Here is a 17827-nt window from a genome sequence, read left to right as displayed (position 1 = left end):
TATATCAGTTTCTTTAAATTTATGCCCAAAAAAAACCCCACTTTCTGTTATAAGTGCTCTGTCAGATAGCCTTAGATGCAATTCTGATTGCAAAGGTGATGGGACCAGTGATAGATTGCAGCCAAATACAATCATCTTGCTACAACTTGACAGTACTTAACTGAACACTGGCTTTATCATTCTGTGAAAGCAGCAGGAAATACAAATCAAATCAGGTGTATCTAGGAGTAGCCCTAGATCAGAGTTTGAATTTTCAAGGACATCTAAAGAAAACAGCTGCAAAAGCAAGGACATCTGTGAAGTAGATTAGCTGGCTTATCATGGGGTGCCTAAACACAAACCTTTCTAACATCCGTACCAGCCATCTGTTCCTCAGCCATTCCAGCCTGCTCCTGACTGTCACACACAAAGCTGGAGGGTGGCCAGCTCTATTTAATCATGCCTTATATCATAAACCTTCTGATCCAACCTTTTCCCATCTCTGCTAGTGCTTCATGACGTACTGCATGCATCCTGTGAGCACTTAACAGTCAACTCTGCAGAGAAAGTCCCAGAGCACCATTTAGTATGGATCCATCCAGCTGACCCAGAGTGCCCCAGGACATATCTGTGGAATCTCACTGCTAACAGGAATGGTCTTCATTAGTGGTAACTGACTTGTCAGTTTGTTCAGTAGCAAATATAAACCTTCTGATTTTAACCTGCCACACATGCACCCTGGCAAATAAGTCATGCCAGGATTGTTGTAGAGCCTACACTCATTCCTTTGTGGTCCTCTCTCAATGCTGGTGACAATGACTACAACAAACTAAAAATCTATCTCAACGAGACATATATTAAGCCAAAAAGAACATAAAAGTTGCTTGAAATCACACCTAACCAGCTTTAGTAACTCACAGAAGATGCAAAATTGAATTTATACAGACGCAGCAATCCGTTTCCATTTTCTTTATTAAAGACTGCTTTTGCTTCCAATGCACTGGTACAGGAGCACAGGTTCTGGACAATGGTCTGAACCATATTTGCAAGCTGTTTGATTGATCTTATCTCAGTTATAGCAGTGCCATTACACTAATGGGGACTGGTAACAGGGAAGTATAAAAATAGATAAAATGTTTATTTGAATACAATGAAGAGAAGATCAATTGCAGTGAATGTAAGTGTAACTCACTAGCTCATCTGATTACCATATACTGGATACAATCTTTACTTGATTGTAAATTCCTCTAAATTCCTCTTATCTCCTAGGGGTTTCAAAAACCACTTGTAATACAATTGTGCTTTCACATGCACTATTTAACGAGGATTTAGGAGAAGTGTCATACAAAGCCATTAGCAGTTAGTGAAGTATTAACACGATAGCACAAGACAAATGTATTTAGATCTTGTATATTTGAAAACAGAGAAAAAGGGATTTTTATCTCCTACATGCCTGTTTCTGTGCACAGCCTGAGGTGCCACAAGCCTGTCCCTGATTTCAGGGTAAGCCAAGCAACTGAACTGCCTGCATAGGGCTGACATGAAGATGTAATGTCCTTCCTAAATCCATGGGTTATGATGCTAGACTTGATGTAAAGATGCATCTGCACCCTGAGAAAGAGGGAAATAAAATCCAGAAATATTTTACAAACTTACAAATTTATGGGAAATAAAACTCTGTCCTCAAGGTAAGAACCTGAACTGATCCTTACAGTTATAATTTGGAGTTATCATTTGACTTTATAGTGAGGCAGCCAAGTTAAGTCTGTAAACAGACTTAAAATTTATGTAAAATGTAATGTAAAAATTAATGCGCAGTGTCAAATGAGCCTTCTCCAGTTCAGAAATATCAAAAAAGCATCCCAGTATAATAATCTGTTACAATAATATTAACTCTTTTGGAAAATAGCCTGGATAGGAGAGATGTTTCAGAAGGAGATGCTTCAGAAGGCTGCAGATAGAAAGCTATTTTCTGCCAATCACCTTTGCAGATCTGTTCAGCCCTGCTGCACACTTCTTTTCCAAGCTGCATGACAGCAGACACAATTTCCTGCCTTTGACAACTCCCCCTCCTCACACACTGCCCTTCCCTGACCCAGAGACACCAGAGGTCCCAGCTGTAGAGACTTAGTCCTCTCCAGCACTTGGATGGGCAGGAAAAGGAGGGAGGCAGTGGGGGACTGAGGTCTGCCTTGAAGCGGTGAGCAATGTGAGTCCTCTGCTGTGTTGTTACTCTGGCTTAGGGGCAGTGCAGGCTGTTGGGACTCGGGTCAGGACTTTTCTGAATCATCTGGAAAGCTGGTATCAGTGAGTTCCTAAGTGGAACAGTTGTGGTAGAACTGGCACCTTAAATTTTTCCCTTTTCAATACTGCAAATGCTGGCGTTCCACCAAACATCCTGCATTCTTATTTTGTTTTGCCCCCCTTCAATTCATTATACACACACTAACAGAATACATATTTATGGATTTTTTGCAAAGGACTGCAACCCCAGCTGAGCATTACAGGAGCCTTTGCCCTTCATGTTGTCCTCAGAAACAGAAAAAGATTGCTGATGGGTGGGTAACACCACTTTAGGAAGTATCTTTATAAGTCTACCCTAAAGACACAGAGATGCAGTCAGACTGCTGATTAGACCATTGACAGACACTGAAAGAACATTTACTGCATATGAAGATTAGATAAGATGTTCTTTGTCAAGTTTTTTCTTTTCTGTTTAAGTGGATAGGATGAATGACAGGAAGTTTCTCTAGTCTTATATTTTCATACAGTAGATTAGACAGGAGTTAGTTCCGAATTTCCACTTAAAATGTCTTTTGGAATGCATAGCTAATTTCCTGCAGACATGATTCTTGGGCTTTTATGTAGACTTCCAATAAATCTCTCAAAAGTCTGTCCAAATAACTTTCAGACATAGGATTATTTTTCCTTCCTTTTATTTTTTAATGTTCTCTTTTTGAATATAGGCATCAAGGTAAATTCACAATGAGGAACTTACTGTGTTGTTCTAGATAATCACTTTTTACAGAGATTTTCTCAACAATGTTACACAAGGTAAAATGCAGTCAATAGAATGCAGAAGACCTCCATAACAGCACTCATTAATATTGAATTTGTGAGAAAAGTAGATGAGCTTACATAGTAAACAACTGCATTAGAAGGTTGGGAAGGCTGTGATTCTAGACAAGTTAATTTTGTTCTGGAAAACCATAACAGAATAGAGCTACAAAATGGAAGTGTCATGAACCATCTACACAGCTTCACTGTATGAATCCCATGATAATGTTTTTTCTTTCCATACATACATCTGCTTTTTAGCCTTTTTATTTCAAATTTTTGACCAGTAGATATGAAGCAGACTAGTAAAGTTCCTGAAAAAGCCACATGTCACAGAATTTCAAGTTATATGTTCACAGGTCAGAGACTCTTAGTGCCTGAGCCTAATGAATAAGGTTGGTGGTGTATATTCCATGCACCTTTAAAGGTATGTGCATGCTATATGGTTATAACCATTACTATTCAGAATTTGGTGTTTAATGGCTTCTTAATATGACCCTTAAATTGCGAAGTTATTAAAGCTGTACATGTCCAAATTGCTGAAATATAACATGTTCAGTGTATCTGTTGGTGTCCTGTGGTTGGAATGTTGCAAACATCCAAAAAATAAACAGATGTTGAACCTTTTTTGTATGCTCATTAATTACTTGCTTTATTAATGGACAAATATATTATATTTTCATGTAAGCATTTGCTAATCTGGGGCTCACTGGGGTGTGAGCATCTCCAAAAAGGAAAACTACCAAATGACTGTTATCAATCAGCTTTACTTGATAGACTAGATGGTCAAAAGAATAATTTTCCATAGATCAAATAAGGAACTGGCAGAGGTGTTAGTGGTTGTTTTATGACTTAATTTATCATTTGTTATTTTAAAATTCTGATTGTGTCATTTACATGCAATGATTGTGATATGAGAGTGGCAGTGACAAAATTTATTCTTGTTGTGTTTGACTTCAAAGGAAAATTTGGAAATCTCCTATTTACCTTCCCAGGTCTCTCAGAGGTCAACTCATTTCTTCCCAGATAGCTAAGTATTTTCTCACCTCAGGAGTCTCTAGGTGCTAAAAAAAAGTAACTCAGTCACAAGCAGCTGCTTAAACTGGTCAGGAAGCAGGAATTCCATGCAGATGGGAACTGGAGTGAAGTGTATCGACATGGAGGGTTTCTGCCCTGGATAAACCTCCAGAATTATCCCAGTTCCTTTCAAAGCCATAGATTATTGCCTTGTCCTAAATTTTTGGTATATCTATTGGAACCATTTCATGTTGTTTTGCCTTTTTCCCGGGATACTCCCAAATGGGTTGCTATTCTTGCATACCAGATATGGCTGCATACTGCACTGCAATGTTTTGAGAACTCTGTCTTCTTGCTCTGTCCAGGCTGGATTCCTATTCAAAATCAACAAATTTTAGAGATAAGGGTTACTTGAAAAGTAAATATGGTTCTCATGTGGCCTCACAGGAATTCAGTAATATTCCCTACTATAAGCTTATTCCTGCAATGATAATTAATTCAACCTAGCCATAGAGATGCTTGATGCATAGATGGAACATACCAGTGCTGAATCAAAAAAATATGCATTCAATGATATGTCCTTTTTTGGGAAACTGACAACAATCTATGATACAATGATAACATGGTCTCTCTATGAAACACATGGCAAACTTGACAATCATTTATTTACCTGGCCATGTTTTTTTAAATCCCTATGTTGGCATACAGAAACTTGAAATATCTTCCATTAAGTGAAAATAAAGGAAAAAATACTCCTAAAAGCAAAAAGCCAGGAACTTTACCCTTTACTAGTGACCTTTAGAGACAGAACTGATAAGCAGTTTTGAAAGAGCAGCACTCAGGTAACCCCAGTGATCCTCTCTCTTAAATGTCATTTGAGGCAAAAAAAAATCACAGTATATTTCCAGGTTTATAGAATAAAGCTACCTCTAGTATTATGTTCAGGTTAATTTGCTGTTACAGAAATATGACCATATAGCTGTTGTTAAATACATGTCTGATGCCAGAGGCCTTCTATATTTTCTAATTTAGAGGCATCCTTTTCTATAAATGCTCACTCAGAACAAATGCATTTATCTCCGAGAGTTTAAATGTTATTTAATTTCTTCTTTGTATAAAAATGCTGATTTTTTCTCAGATGGCCACCTTTTAGCTTTTAGCAACTGCTTATAGATTTGATATTTGAGTTATATGATATTTATGTAACAGTCTAAATATTCACCTGTACCACCCAGGGGAATCAGAAAGTGAAATTTGAATTTTCATGATGTGCTGGCTGCTCTGATAATGACAATGAATTGATTTCTCATGTATGTTTACACCCACACTGTGTGGTGCTTTCTTACAATCTGGGCTTAAACTATGACATGAAGTCGATAGTCCTTGTATCCTTAAATCCTTCAGAAGCAGACCTAGATTTGTACTGATTTGCTTTCCCATTTAGGACCTTCTCTGCATAAATACATTTCAGTCAAAGAATTGTCAATAAACTCTTTAGAATTCGTCATCTGAAGGTTGGAATTGTGACTAAAACTACGACTAATGATGATCTAGCTCAGTTTAGATTACAAATGCACTTATAAAATTAATTGTACAGTTTTGCATTTTTTTGTGCTTTCATTCACAGGCCAAATTGGGCTCATCAACTTCTAATTTAGCTTCATTAATAAGCACCCCAGCTCAGGTATTGGGATGCTTATTAATGAAGCTAAATTAGAAGCTAATCAGGTGCACAGGAAATACAGGCTGGCTGAAGCATGAGAAGTGCACAGAGGCACATTTTATTTTTCTTTTGCAAGTTTTCCAGGAAGTACAGAGATGCGCCATATTCTAGGCCCTTTGGCCTTCCCTTGGATCCTCCGAGTAATATGTAAAAGTCACCATGAAATATGTCCAATAGAAGCCAGTGATGGAGATGTAGGGTAGAGAAAGGGATTTTTTCAACATCTGAGTAGCTGGGGAAGAAAACAGAACAGCGTGTCTACCCGTCTTACGTTCTACAAGTACCAAGGACACAAATCCTTTAGGCTTGGAGCTGTAACCATCAAAGAAATTTCAGACACATTGGTGAAGAGTAAAAGAATGTTTTTGTTTGGCAGGAACATTGGAAAGCTGAAAAGAAAATCTTGTATTGTTTGTAAAAATTTTTGGCCTGGATTGCTTTTGTTTTAAGGGAATAAGTAGCCCCTGGAGTAAAAGATGTGATAAGAGACTAAATTTGGATCCCCAATTGCAGACAGCTGTTAAATAAGTCACAAGTGAAATGGCTTTGGCATTGCTAACTCTTGAAAACAGATACAAGCTGAACATTCAACATGCCTGACTTCAGCACCTAATTTTTCACTCCATCTCTGTTTTCTGTGAGTCCTTAAACACAAGAACTTCAATTTTAAATCTGTAGTCTATTGCCAGGAGTTGATTGAAAAAATATGGTTTAAAAATATATGCTCTCTAGGTATATTTTTAACAGTAGAAAGTATCTTAAAAGTAAAGTAACTATTATAACATGAAGTGAATTTTAATGGAATTCCTCTGAATATTTTTGAAAACTAACATCTTCGTAATCTGTAGAAATTATTTTCTCCTAAATCACTTTTTATCTATGTCCCCTATTAGATATATTTTGATGCTTTCTGAGCTGCAAAAATTCCAATTTTGAACCGTACAAGATAAAATATAAGTGCTTACAAATAAAATTATATTTGCATGCACATAATTTTTTAATTTAGGTACCTTGAATTGTTACTGGAGCACAGGTTGGGAGCTGAGCACCACCAGCATTGGCTTATGACTTTTTATTTGGGTTTTCATCTTTCCTTTATCTCCCTCTTTGGTCTTGCTGGCCATGAATACTTCAGCTATATGTGAGGCTGAGTAGCTCCATTCATTTTCAAGTCCATCTTGACCAAACTCTTAAGCATCAATCTGACAGAAGGTAGTTGAGTGTGCAGGAAATTTACTTAGGATCTCTGTTCTACTCATTACTCTACCCCAGGTGGCAACTGGAAAAATTGCTTGTTTCCAGTATGAGAAACAAGGACAGTAATCTTTCTTGCACACCAATGGGCATGCAGGCAGGGAAGATTTTCGAAGACAGTTGCCCTCCCAAACCCAGCTTAGAGTCCTTTACCCAACATAGTCACAGCCAGCTGTGGTCACAAGTGGGAACAGATAACCTATGCTGCAGAGGACAAGATCTAGGGAATCAAGCTCTTTGGAAGTTCAAAGTATGTTCCCGGACCATGAAAAGTATAATTTTTGGTATTTCGATTTTAGGACAGCGGCACAAATTCAACCAGTGCACCGGCAGTGCTATCCTCCGAGGAAGTGCCTTTCAGAGCAAGTGAGTAACACCTCTGGCAGTGGTTTTACACAAGAACACAGATGTGGCCAGATGCCTTTTCTCAGTGAAACCCACTGAGGAGCCAGGAGCCTTGTCTGCTTCAGTTGTGCCCACTTGACTCCTTCTTGTCAATGAATCCCTTTCCCTTATCAAACTTGTCTCGCCTTTCAGGGGATTTGACCTTTCTGAATTATACACAGAGCTCTTGTGTAACAGCCCTTATATCAGTGTGTTTACCATCTGTTCTCCTTTTCTGAATGCAGACATGTGTTGCTGTTTATCCACTATGTGTCACCAGTTTACTACAACAAATTCATTCAAGTGGAAATCAGATCAAGGTGAAATTTATTTCAGGCACTTTTGTTCCACTTCATTTTACAGTTCGCCACATGCTAATCATATGAATTCTGAACAAGGATCAAAAAACCCAAATAAAATTATGTGTCTGGCTTCTGACTGACATTTTCAATGGATTGTTTCATTCACCTTTTGGAAAACCTCATCCTGTACTTGGCTTCACTGAAAAACATAGCTGCTGGAAATTTTAGCGGATTGTTGGACAATATGGAAGGTGAAAGCTGAACACTAAATGCAAAGCTAAAAAAACAAAGGTATATTTGTCTTTTAACACTGTATAGTGGGGAGAAAAGTTGTATAATTCCCATCCTTTCCTCATGTGTCCTGAATGCATGGAACATAATGCAAAATCCTGAAAAAAAACTCCATACCCACTGTGTAAGAACTTGCCACCACCCTAAAGATTATGCAGATTTTAATCTGATTTGCTGGAAATCGGTCTGCATGCAGCCTTTGGGTTATTGAATGATACAATATTGCTACATAAAATAATTATTACTAATTATAGTTCTGTGAGAATGGAGCATGAGTATGGGTTCAGAAGTGAGATGATGTCGGAGGATATGTAAGAGCAGACACTGATTACCCTGGGCTTCCATGACTGCTTGCTGGTGGGATGAGGTATGTTGGGTGTACTCAGCCCTTTAGACCTCAGAGAATAACCCAAGACATTTACTTGGATTGTGCAAATTGGCCTTAGCTACGGAAATTTCATTAACTGCTTTCCCCAGAAAAAGCAATTTTGCAGACCTCGAAGTGCATACCAGAGCTATTACCACTGTGCTTGTACAAAGAATCCCTTCCTCTTTGCATAAACATAAATTACTTGTTTCTGTGGACCCCTGAGAAAGTTTAAATCTAGTCAAGATTCAAGACATGAAAATTTAGTGAGTGAACAAGATTTTGCCTTAAAACATGCATTTCTTTCACATGATTATATTTCTCAGTATTAACTTTTCTAAAGCAGTCCATTCTTATCAAGGAAAAAAAGGATTCTTGCAAAATGTTTGCAATTTCTGCTCACTCATTTTATTACCATTTCAGATGTGTTTCATGACATTTTATTAACACAGTCATGTTCTAGTCTGCTGGTCAAAGAACTTTTAGCAAATAAAAGTACATAGTGCCAACCTCAATAACAGCAAATGGAGTCCTCAGCCACAAAGAAAGATGCACTTTTCTCTCTCTTTTTCTTCCTCTCTTCTCCATAAGCAGGCTGATCTATGGTGAGATTGGGCAAGGATTCATTTCTCTAAGTAAATCTATTGTCACAGATTAGTTCAGTGTAGAAAACTTAATGAACTTCTATGGTTATAGAAGGTATTGATAAACTTACTGGGTCAAAATGTAAATTAATTGATATGGGTTAATAATATTCATTCATATAGCACAAAGACTCCCAGTTTTGCTGATTTGCACAAGTGTTGAATACTTGTTCTAGATAATCACTAGAGCTGTGTCCTGTTGTTTATAGATGTGACCTGTGATACTGATCCCATGTTGCCATTTTTCAAGAAACTGATAAAAAAAACCACATGCAATTGAACCTCATAACACACTAGAGATGTTTTACTTGTGGCTAAATATTTATGTTTCATTAATCTGGAAAAGAATCAGCTAGCATGGAGATCCACTGAGGTAGGTCATGTAAAATATGCAAAGGAATTGTTGGTTCTGGCCCATATGAACACACAATCTATATGATGGGACCATTGTAATTCCATTGAAGGAATAGAGGGTGACTTCAGTATTTGGGGTTGTCATGGTAATTTCATTTCAAAAAATTTAAAAAGTCTTGAAGCCAGCTGCTAATCTCAAGGGATTGGCTGTGCCAGTGGAGATGAGGTCTCCTACAGGATGACGCAAAACAGGAGGCCACACATCCTCTCTTGATTTCAAGGTGACACCATTCAGATTTCCTGGTATACATCTTCCATAGGAACAGCAATCTACTGCTGAGGAGCTTAAAAAAATGTAGGTGCTTCTGCAGCTAACAGGGTTTTACTACAATTCCAAGGACAAAACTTCTGTGCAGGTTTTTTTTCTGCTCCTTCCTGTGTTCATATATTCCATCATGAGATCACCTTCAGAGATGCATTGCCTGTTGTAGTACTCTGCTTACTACCTGAAAGTTGAGGATTTAAATATTTGTTTCCTTTCTCTAGTCTGGATGCAACTTTCACTAGGTGACTTTTCTCTGAGCTGGGGAGAAATTAGCAGAAGCTCATAAACAAATGTAACACATTTTTAGAGCATGTGTTGGGTTGACCTTGACTGGACCATTTGCCCACCAAGCTGCTGTGTCACTCTTCTCCTCATTAGGACAGGGAGAAAATAAGATGGAAGAAAATATACGGGTCAAGATAAAAGTCAGTTTAATAAAGCAAAATAAAACACTGCACATGCAGAAGCAAAGAAATCCAAAAGATTTATTGTCTCCTTCCACTCAGCAGACAATATCCAGCCATTCCCTGGGAAGCAGGGTCTCAGTACATGCAGCAATTGCTCCAGAAGACAAATGTCATAATAAAAAATGCTCCCCTCCTCTTTCTCTTAGCCTCTATTGCTGACCAGACATCACACGGTATGGAATATCCCTGTGGGCAGTTTGGGTCAGGTGTCCTGGATATGTTCCCTCCAAAACTCATGTCTACTACCTGCAGACTGCTAAAGGGAAAATGTTGAAGAGGCCATGCTGAGGCTGAGTGAAAACTTTTCAACAACAGCCAAAACACTGATGTGTTATCAACACCTTTCTAGCTACAAATACAAAGCACAGCACTCTGAGGGCTGCTGTGGGAAAATTAACTCTACCTCAGCCAAACCCATTACAGTTAATTATGACATTAGTTAGATAATGTTTGATGGACAGCTGTGTTTTTATAACTAGATATTATCTGAGTGTAAGGAAGAGTGCCCACAGAGAACCTAAATTCCTGTAGATGTAAGCAATTTTTCTAATCAGAATAGAAAAAAATGGCTTTGTGCCCACCACCAGAGAGTCCAGAACAACTACAATAGCTGGAATTGGTTCTTCCTTTATTTCCCTCAATGTAGCGCACTGCAGTATAGATGTTTAAGTCACAATTTTGTGTTAGGTTGTTCAGTTGGGAATATGGCTGAACTCCTCGAGGCTATAGTAATACAGTCAAGAAACATAAAACATCCAAAATCAAAGCACAGCAAAATATGTGTTTCTGCTTTTTCCTTATCAGAGCTGGATTCCTAGGCTGCCTTCACACGTGGAATAGAGCTGTAAGATAAAAGAGTGTTATTAAACATTTGACCTTTGTAACCTGGCATCAGTCTCTCAGCTCAGTACAAAGGTTCACCTTCCCCTCCCTCACCCTGCTCTGCATGACTGAGATCAGCATCCCTCAACTCTCATCATGACTGCCGTAAAGCTTAGCCCTGTCCTCTTCTAACCAGTCCCTCAATTTATCACCTACCAGGCACCTGGCAGAAGTGTTCTTGCAGTGGTGCCTTCCTTTGTAATAGTCAAGCCTTAGATTTATGAGTCATGCTAAGTTCCTTTATTAAATCCATTAAGGATTTACAAAATTTGGAAGTATTTTTCTTGTGAGTATTTGTTAAAAATAACAGAAAACATAAGCAACTCTCTTAAAATTTAGACACAGTTGTAAAATTTTCTGCAACTCAATTAAATATCTAATTGACTTTTTAAAAACTGTGACAATTACAACTAAATAAAAACTCTTACAGCTCCAGTCTGGAAAGCTAAAAATGCCAAGAAAAAGAGTAACTTTGCACCATAAGCATGATAATTAATTTAAAAATGCCCCAATAGACAGCATAAAATTACGTGATCTTTTCCACAATAGGAGTTCTTAGACTGGGCTTATACAAAACACTCTACTGTATGAAAAATATTTGATTATTCAAATATTTTATGATTATTTAATGATTAGAAAGTTTAACATTATCTCTTTCATATATAATTGTGGAAAATGCCTGTCATGTCCATGGCAACATGAATAAAGCTAAAAACTATTATGGCTCAAGAAAAGAATTTCTTGTCATAAGAAACAGAATGAATTATTTGTCCATTATTATAAAATTTGATACAGAATTACCTTATAAAAAACTTGCCATTCATAAGATCACAGAACTTTTCATATTTAAGTTGTTATATTTATAAGATAGCTTTCAGTACTTTAGTGGCTTTCAGCAATTTTTTCAGCATTGGTTATTTCACTGCATACAATCCAATTTATTAATTTTTTTTCAATTACTGTTTTTACAGAAGATACTTCTCTGTAGTATAAAACAGATCAGATTCTATGAAGCATAAGGAAAATGCCTAATGGAGGAATACATTCTGTTTCTGAAAAATAATAATATTCTGAAAAATGCTCCATCACTCTCTAATCTGTTTCCCACTATTCATTGCTGGAATTTTAAATTGATCATTTCTCACATTTTCCTCCTTTTACCTTCAATAACACCTCATATCACAATTATGTATGACAGAAAATAACTGCAATTACTAATGAAGAAACATCTATTGAAAAAAAACATTCTACATGTGAATTGAGTTTATTGATCATCAATATGAAGAGACATTAATTATAATTATTTTATTTAAGGAAATGCATGGCTACATGGGGAAGAACTTGGTAAAACATGTTGGGACCATCATTTGGACATTTCACATTTAATATGCTTCATTACTCTTATCATGTATGTATATCAATCATGGTTGTCTCACCTTCATTCACAGATTTCTCGTGCTTTAGCAAGAAAGTCCCATCATGTGAATCCTTTCCTCTTTCCTTTTTCACATTATCTGTGCAATCAATCCAAAGAACAGGGTTTCATTTTTCCCTCTACAAAGAGGGAAGGCACTTGTTTCAAATCCTGAGACATGAACCTGGAACAAGAGTAGAGCTCACCTAGTCGAGACTGCCCTGTAAGGTTTATTGAATCGGGTCTCGCAACAGGCATGGACAGATTTTGGTCAAAACCAGAAATTTCCTTTCATGTGCTTCAGTGACCTTCAGCTCTGATTTGCAGCTCAGGAGGGAAGCAGCAGAGGCTGTGGTTGTCTGCTAGGAGATGGGGTTTTACCAACATGGAGCTGGAGTGCAGAGCAGCGCCAAGCAGGTGGTGCGCCTGCAGGACACCACACAACTCGCAGCAGGGATGTTACCTGAGACCCTGAATGTGGTAGAACAGTTCTGGCATGTGGCAATGGAGCCATTCCCATGGCCGTGCCAGAGCTCTGCTGTTCAGACTGCCCCAGGGTGTCCCCACATCTGCACTGGGTGCCATGTGCTCCTACACAGGTGTCCCCATTTCCATGTCTGCATTTGGAGGCAAATTCCCAAATGCAGTAGTAGAGATGTACATTAAGATTGATGAACTATCATGTGTGGAACTAGAAACCCAATGGACAGTGAAGGTAACATATGCAGAGTGATACTGTACTATATTTGTGAAATAAAGTAATGAAAGAACTTGATAAAACTCAATATTGGAAAAAAAGGAATCCTACAAGCGAGCTTAAATATACTTGATTTGAACAGCAGCTCTGAGCTTTGGGGTTTTTGTTTGCTAGACTATTCTGTTCTGTGTATTTCAGAAAAACTTCAACTTACTTATAAAAGAGGAGAAATAAGGAAAGTCAAAAACTTCTAAAAGACCATTGAACAGTCCATGAAACAATAGAAAAATAAAGAAACAAAGAGTACCTCCGTATAGAAAAAAGCCAACATAATGAAAATGTCTGTAACTATGGAGATAATACACTTTGAAGCAACCTGCCTATAATAAAGTTTCACTTACTGGATTACTGCAAATATTTAATAACTTGTAGTACTGCCAAAGCTCAGACTAAACTATAGTTATTTTCCCTGTCAAAAACTATTCAGCTGTGCAATGTCAAGCCACCAGAATTGGTCTTTATTGCATCCGTATGAGAAAAGCTAACCACATTTCATTTTTCTAGAGTAACAGTTTTCTTTTTGTTAGCATGCTATGAATGTACTGGGAGATCAAAAAGTTGTTATTTAAAACAAAATGTTAGAATGGTTCAAATTAAAATTAAATCATATTCATTTGTTGAACTGGCAAGACTATGAGCAATCTGGTCATGTGATTGTAATTAATACAGACTAATGACTCAACAAAAAGCCTTTCAAAATATAGGTGTATTTATAAAAATTTGGTTTTAATATATCCATTAACAGTAATCTTTCAGCTTTTGGTACATCCCAAAGTCACTATAATACTATGATAAACTGATCACAGAACAATATAATCTGCAAGTTTCGTTGCTTACATATGAACCTACGCAGTTGAGAATTGGAAGCACAAAAGGTGAAGACCATGGGTTGAGATAAGAACAAATTACTGGAAACAGCAATGAAATAAGTAAATTAATAGTAACAGCAAAAATATTAATAACAAAATTATACAAAAGAGAGATCAATTCACATGCAAAAATGCTCACTTTGGACCCCAACATTGAACAATGGTGGATGGCTTCCCCCTCGTTTATGTATGAAAGTCTAAAATACTTTCATAAAAAACTATAAGTGCACAGACATGCAGACAATACCTTTACTTTAATGCCTTTTATGTAATTATTAAATACCCTTAGGCTTAATTGTCAGCCATTGATTAGCCTGTCTTTTTGACAGAAATTCCACTAATGGTGGATTATATTTAGCCAATCATAATTAGTATTTTTGTTGTACACAATGTCTTGTGCAATAAAAAAATAAGGAAAGTGAAGTCTACAGGGAAAAAAAGGACAGAAAACGCCTTTACAGACAGCAGGAAGAGGATTGGAAGGACTTTAGTAACAAGGGAAGGTAGAGATATTTGTTACTGAAAAGTAAAACACAGCAGGGTGTAGTCCATGTGTTGCCACACAAAACCACAAGAAGAAGGCATCAAGAAAAAGCTAACAGAAACATTTACAAGGAACACATGGATTGTAGGGAAGGCAAAACACAGAAGGAATGCAAAAACTGCCAGAGAAGCTATAAGAGCACAGAAGTGAATGGAAACTGTCAAAGGAGAAGATGGTACCACTGATTTGTTGGTATAGATGGGCAGCAAAAGACCTATCAATACAAGGATTTTTAGGTAGAAAATCCATCAAATCTTTTACTACATTCAGATGTAATGAAGTCACAAACAGAATTGTAGGCATGTAGTTGTTACTCAGTAGTTATTTATTAGGTTCTGTTACACTTGTGAAAAAGCAGATAGCCCACAGGTATCTGGATTTGCCACGAACCTGCTTCTGCATTAATATTAGACATCTCCCAAACAGTTAGTTCTCAAGAATTGCTTCTTAAAATTCTGCTCTAACTGAATTCAGCAGAGAAACTCACATCAGTTTTAATGTAGATTTTGGCCTTTTCTTCTAATTAGGATATGAAAAAATGTCTCTTTCCAGTTCATCTTCTGGAATACATTTATTTTTAAAATGTGTTTTTGGAAGACTATTTTAAACACATGGGCAGCCTACTAGCTTTTTATCTTGCTGGGTTATTAGCAGAGAATTAGCAATAGAAAAATAATCTATTGCATATTCAGTATGCAGCACAGACTTTTGCTGAGCCCTAAGGGAATATAATCCAGCAAGGAAGGAAAAATATTCCTCTCTTCTTTTTCCACAGGGTTGTTTTCATTTCCTCCTGCCTTCTACTGGAAGACATCAGACCTTCCCAAGAGGGGCCAGCTTCAGAGTCTAAAAGCCAAATGACCTAGAACAGTGAGACCTCTGGCATTGTTCTTGCTTTTTATATCTATTCTGCATGTAAAAGCTATATAAAGAAACAAAGGAGAAATATTTGTTAATTATTCAACTTAATTGCAGGCAGAGGCTACACTGTGAGATTGTATTTATTTTATTGCGCATGAAGACTTGTGCAAATGAACCAAAATTAATGCAGGTAGACAGGAAACAAAGGCAACTGGCAGGTCAAAAGTGCAGTAGACTTGCCATGCCTGTCTGCATAGCTTGTCCTCAGCTCAGAAGACAGGGAACAGTGCATCACTGGGAAGAAATGAGAGGAAGCAGCCAGCCCTTGAGTATGATTATAAAATAGCCCATCTAAATGTTATAACTAAGCTTTTGAGTGCTTCAAGTAAATGTTTAGAATAGCTCTCTTTTTCCTCCCTGTTCTTTTGAATTTCTAGGGTACTAACTTTATTTTACTTCTACATCCCTATCTCATGAAAGGTCACATGAGCAGTATAGGATTAATTGAATAGTACATTAAATCAAATTATCACAAGTTATTTTTACATATGCTGTTTTTATAAGTTCAGAAAGTGAATGTTTAAAAACATTACCAAAGGCAATGCCATGGTCAGGGACAAAAATGCAAATGGTCCATGAGAGCAGAGACTTAAGGTCTGGAGCTCTGGGATCACAATTCCTTTAATATTTTCTTCATAGAAAACAATTCTTGCACAGCTTCTGCCTTCAGAGCTTGGCATTGAGAACAGAATTTATCTTACAAATTTTCCACTATTTAAAAAATAACTTTTTAGCTAAATTCACTGTCCTAATTAATAAAGAGCTCCTTACACCCAAAGAATTGGTTTAATGTCAGGGTAGGAGCCATAAATCACTAGTTACAGAAGCAAAGTCATCTTACTCTTTTCTCCACTGACTACCTAGACATGACATCTAGACATGTTGCTCAAAATACCAACTCCTGGACATCCAAAGTGAGATGAAACAAAACCCCTTACTTAAATACATAAATGCAGTTCAATGGCGTGAAAATGCCTCTCTGACTTGAGACTATGGCTCATGTCAGCAGACATTAAAGGAAGTAACAGGGCATGTGATTCTCTGTGGCTATTTGTCCTTGGAGCAGATAATGGACTAGTTTGGTTTTTAAGGGCTGGGACTGTGATAAAATCTGGGAAAAGAACTATGGATACAATTTTGAAAAGCAGGTAAATTATTCTGAAATCTGGCCACAGCAAGGCAATTTTATTTCTAGTGTCCACTAAATGAGCTTGCTTGTTTCTTCCCACAGAAGAAGCTATCACCATGAGCGAAAAGTTTCAGAGCTTGTCTATGTACAGCTGCAAGAAAGACAATTTAGAAACAATCATCCCCCCTGAGGTTGTGGTTTTTCAAACTGATAAGAGCAAAAGTTATATAGCAAAAGGCTAAAGGTATTCCCTCTCCATACAGGACAGGATACGTTCCAGTTCTAGAAGTCTTTGACCTTCTTTAAACTAGGTATGTCTGCTACTAATGATCAGAAGTTTTTCCTGTAAAGTGCTTTAAAATTTATCTGTTTCTCAAGCCTTTTTTGTGGGGGGGGATAAAAACAGATAGATTTTAAGAAGATGGATTAAAGGCATTTCTGACAAGACAAGGCAGCTGCTCATAGTTACATTACCACAAGCCAGGATTTCCCATTTTATATTCAAAGACATGAATAATTTACCCAACACACTTTCATACTTCTTTGGACTGTTGATTATTACCTGACCAATTTAGATCTGGAGGTAAGAGGTAAGGTAAAACCCCTTATGTAAGGGGTTTTTTTTGAAGTATTTTATAACTAAATTTAGCTGCAGTTAATTGGGATCTCTTCTTTCTGGGCTTGTTGCACAGAAGTGGTTTCAGCGGGGAGGAAGCATGCGTATGAGAATTCACTCTTGTGTGTATCATTAAGAAAAAATGTCTGGATAAAAGAGTTAATAGGACTGAAAAGCAGCATGGGCCCCTAGAGGAACAGGACTAGGAAATTAACAGTATGCCAAAGAAATTTAGAGAATTTTTATTAATATTCACCATACTTTCAGTCTTCCTGGTGTTTTTAGTGAGCAATTAAGTGCTATCAAAGTATTCATAAACTGCAATTATAAGATATAAAATCCAACCAAACCAAATATAGCAATTGCTTAAATTTATGAAAGTATTTCTGAGTTCTCTAGGATATCTTGAACTGATAACCAGTCAACAAAGCTTTTTTTACAGAGATTTTTAGCAAATACATTTAATATTAAAATTGCTACTGTTTTTATGCATCTATCAAATGGATAGGAAGAGAGGAATGATGATGAGCA

The sequence above is a fragment of the Geospiza fortis genome, unplaced genomic scaffold, assembly GCF_000277835.1.
Source record: "Geospiza fortis unplaced genomic scaffold, GeoFor_1.0 scaffold138, whole genome shotgun sequence".
Lineage (NCBI taxonomy): Eukaryota > Metazoa > Chordata > Aves > Passeriformes > Thraupidae > Geospiza > Geospiza fortis.
The sequence above is the reverse complement of the archived record's forward strand: the minus strand, read 5'-3'. Positions refer to the sequence as shown.